The sequence below is a fragment of the Zea mays genome, chromosome 5, assembly GCF_902167145.1.
Source record: "Zea mays cultivar B73 chromosome 5, Zm-B73-REFERENCE-NAM-5.0, whole genome shotgun sequence".
NCBI classification, from domain to species: domain Eukaryota; kingdom Viridiplantae; phylum Streptophyta; class Magnoliopsida; order Poales; family Poaceae; genus Zea; species Zea mays.
Genome location: NC_050100.1, coordinates 198,471,038 through 198,475,587, shown reverse-complemented (window position 1 = coordinate 198,475,587; position 4,550 = coordinate 198,471,038).

Sequence of the window (4,550 nt, the reverse complement as noted above, 5' to 3'; positions counted from 1 at the left end):
GCCCAAGGGCCCAATAAATCGCAAGGTCACTCCTTCGTGGGCCTGAGGAGAAACGACCAACAAAGCAGAGAAGACGTAAGACCGGATTGATGCAAACCCGGACGGCCCACAACATCGAGCGATTAAATCACAACGGAGACCCGACTTTCCCACGCTGGAGCCCTCATGCTACGGAGCCATGCGAGGATAAGTCGGCGAAGGTTATGTAGGGATAAACTCGGGAGGTTCACTACCTTTTAGCTACTTGTTGTTATCATATCCACGTGTACTGCCCCACGGTCGAGTATATAAGGCCTAGGGGGCACCCCTTCAGATCGACCGACCCTATCTTACTTAACCACCCACGTAAACTCTCTGTGCCTTCAACCCAGAGAGCCCTCTTGTAACCACATCCGAATTCTCACCAGGACGTAGGGTATTACGCATCTCTAAGCGGCCCGAACCTGTAAATCTTGTCCACCGTCTCTCGTGCGATCGGCACGAACCATTTTGCTACAGTCGTTGACACCGTCCTACTCCTAGAAAACACCTTGAGGGGCAACCCCAGGGTGTGCGGTCGGACCCAAAACACCGACAGCTGGCGCGCCAGGTAGGGGGTGTGTCGACGATCCAAGCTAGCTCAATGGCCGTCACCTTCTACAGCAAGATCAACATGCGTCCTGGATCCGTGTTCCGCTTTGGGACGATCTCGTCTGTAGCGGATGAAGAGGGAATTCTACACCGTATCGCGGATCCGCCGGAAAAGAAGTCTCCTCCAACAAACCCCGAAAATGCCAGAAAAGCGCAACCTCCTGCTCTTCGGAAAAAGATCGCCTCCGGAAGGTCAGGAGCCGAGGGCCCGCTGAACCGGAGGACTCCACTGTCTACCTCTTCGACAACAGAATGGACGCGGATTGCGAGGAAGAAGAAGACTGGGGAGAAGCAAGCCGTTCTTTCTGTTCCTCCGACCTCAAAGGAGAACGGAAAGAAAGTCGCCACGACAGCAACGCCATTCTACCCCGACGTCCTCTTCATCGGGAGAGTGGAGTCGCCCGCCGTCTCTGACGACGAACCGACCACGCCTGGAGAAGAACCACCTCAACGAGAATCCCGCCGACGGAGGAACCGACGCAGGAATGTTCGACGTCATCACGCGGTCGGTGAGCGGGATCCGGAACAGCCTGTCTCACGAGACGAGGTCTCGGAGATAGGAGAAACTCCGGAAGAACGCGTCTTCAGAGAACGAAGGAACTCCCGACGACGTGATCGCCGGCGGGCCCAGGAACAAGCCGAGCAAGACGCAAGGCAACGCCGAGAGAATCCACTCTTCGTACGCAACCTGAACCCCGACTTCGCCCGGGCTATGAACACGCCAAGCGAAGTCGGAGGTGTACTAGCTCGGATAGCTGACGGACTTCCTCGGACTCCCGACGCCGAGGGATACCGACGCCTGTTCACTCAGGCGGCCAACCATCTTCTACCGCTCGCTCACCCGCCAAACGACCTACGACACGCCATCAACAGTCGCAGAGACGCGCGAAGCTCTATCAACGCTTCGCGCGAACGGCGGCATGAAAACGAAATTCGCCGTCGGGAGGAGTATGACCGAGATCATGGCTTCCCGACTCAAAGCCAAGCCACCAGGACTGAGTCGGCAACAGCTTCGACTGGTGGTACCACCTGGGGACGGTCGAGGAACCACAACCACCGCTCCCCTCCCCGGGACAGACATCGTCCCCGACGACAGGAGGACACGTGCGGAGTGTCAGCCCTTACTCCGCGCCTTAGGGCCATTCAATGGCCTCCCAACTTCAAGGTATCCAACGTTGACAAGTATGAACCTAAGCAGGATCCAGGAGGATGGCTGGCTGTCTACACCACCGCTGCTCGAGCTGCCGGAGCATCCGAGGATGTCATGACCGCGTATTTGCCCATTGTCCTTGGGCAAGATGCGCTGCAGTGGCTGCGACACCTACCCCGACACTGCATCGACGACTGGGGAGACTTCAGTCGACGCTTCAGCGCCAACTTCCAGTCCCTCTCCGACAAACCGGCGCAACCATGGGACCTCAAATCCATCAAGCGCCGAGGGGATGAGACTCTCCGGTCGTACCTCAAAAGGTTCCAGACCATGAGAAATCGCATCCCCGAGGTCACGGAAGCGGCCGTGATTGAGGACTTCTACAGAGGATCCAATGACTCGGCTTTCGTCCGAGCCATACTACAAAAGGCACCGACTACCTCTGAGGAGCTGTTCCGGGAAGCCGACCTCTACATCACCGCCGATGAGCGAGCTCATGACCTCATCGGAGGAGCGAAGCCCACACCAGCAGCACCGCGACGTGACACGAACCAGCCGACCGACAAACGCTGGGAGAAGAGGCCTCGCGAAGAAGTGCACGCCGCCGGACCACCTGCCTCTCGTGCCCGAGGAGGACCTCGCGGAGGCGAACGCACGCTGGACGACATCCTCGACGCCCAGTGCCCATACCACAAGGACATGCGCCACACTCTTTGCAACTACCGGGATTTCAAGCACTCCGTCGGGCACGGCCGACCCTTCCAACCTCTACCTCCTCCTCCGCCGAGGGGAGGACCAGATGAACCACGACAACCCCATCAGCAGGAGGAGGGAGGAGGAGGAGCTTTCCCGCGTGTTGACAGGGAGGTCAACGTCATCTTCGGCGGACATGGGTCGCAGGAGAACAAAAGACAACAAAAGCTCAACGACCGTCAGATACTGGTGGCGACCACCGGTCCTCCCGCCCCATACCGGTGGTCGGAGCACCCGATCACTTTCACTCGGGAGGATCAATGGCTCAACTTCGACCATCCCGGCAAATACCCGCTCCTCGTCGATCCGGTGATCCGAGAGAGCCGGGTGAAGAAGGTGCTAGTGGACGGGGGGAGCAGCATCAACGTCACCTTCCCCCGGACACTCCAAGGCTTGGGAGCTCACCTCAAAGAGCTCCACAAGTCAGACACTCCTTTCTTCGGCATCGTGCCGACTGAAGGAGAGTACCCACTGGGCCACATCTACATGCCGGTCACCTTTGGAACTCCGGAGAACTACAGAACCGAGTTCCTGAGGTTCGAAGTGGCGAACTTCGACTGCGGGTACAACGCCATCATCGGAAGGCCGGGATTGGCCAAATTCATGGCCATTCCACATTACACATATATGATACTGAAGATGCCAGGACCGCAAGGAATCATAACTGTGCGCGCCGACTTCCAAGGCGCCGCAGAATGTTTCCGAGTGGCCATTCAAGCAGCCCTCACCACCAAGCCGTCGACGGTTCCTTCTACACCGGCGAACTCTAAGCCTGAGGAGGACCACACGGTACCGGCGAATGAAGCTCAGGCCGCGACCTCTATGCGGCCGACTGAAGAAACCAAAAGAATCAACCTGGGGTTCGCTGACGAGCGCAAGACAGCCATCATCAGCTCCAGTTTGAACAACAAATAGGAAAGCGCGCTCGTCCAGTTCCTGCAAGATAACCGAGACGTATTCGCATGGCAACCTGCGGATATGCCGGGAGTCCCAAGAGAACTGGCCGAGCACAAATTGAAAGTCTATCCCCAGGCAAGGCCGATCCGGCAAAAGCTACGTCGTTTCACGCCCGACAAGAGAGAGGCCATTCGTGCCGAGTTAGCTCGCTTAGTCGCGGCTGGATTCATTAGAGAAGTATTACACCCCGAGTGGTTAGCCAACCCTGTTCTTGTACTCAAAAAGAATAAAGTGGATTGGCGCATGTGCGTCGACTATACTGATCTCAACAAACACTGTCCGAAGGATCCCTTCGGACTCCCGAGGATAGATCAGGTGGTGGATTCCACCGCTGGGTGTTCTGTGCTGTCTTTCTTAGATTGCTATTCTGGGTATCATCAGATTAGTTTGGCAAAAGAAGACGAGGAAAAAACGGCGTTCATCACTCCGTTTGGTGCTTTCTGTTATACCTCCATGTCGTTCGGCCTCAAAAACGCTGGAGCGACTTATCAGAGAGCCATTCAAACATGCCTAGCCGATCACTGGGGCAAGCGTGTGGAGGCTTACGTAGATGATGTGGTGATCAAAACAGAGAATTCAGAAAACTTCATCGAGGACTTACAGCTGGTTTTCAACAGCCTGAGAAGATATAGATGGAAGCTCAATCCTGAAAAATGTGTTTTCGGGGTACCAGCAGGAAAGTTGCTCGGGTTTATCGTCAGCCACCGGGGAATTGAGGCTAATCCAGATAAGATTGAAGCTATTATGAAAATGGAAGCTCCTCGGTCACAAAAGAAGGTTCAGCGACTCACTGGATGTATGGCAGCTCTGAGCAGATTTATATCCAGGCTGGGAGAAAAAGGCTTGCCATTTTACAAGCTACTCAAGAAGGTGGATAAGTTTCAATGGACTTCAGAAGCACAAGAAGCTCTAGACGCACTGAAGAAATTCTTGACAACACCCCCAGTACTGAAGCCACCCCGGCGAGCTACGCCGACTCAACCGGCTGAAGATTTGTTGCTGTATATCTCTTGCACGACTCACGTGGTAAGCACCGCGTTGGTAGTCGAGCGAGTAGAAG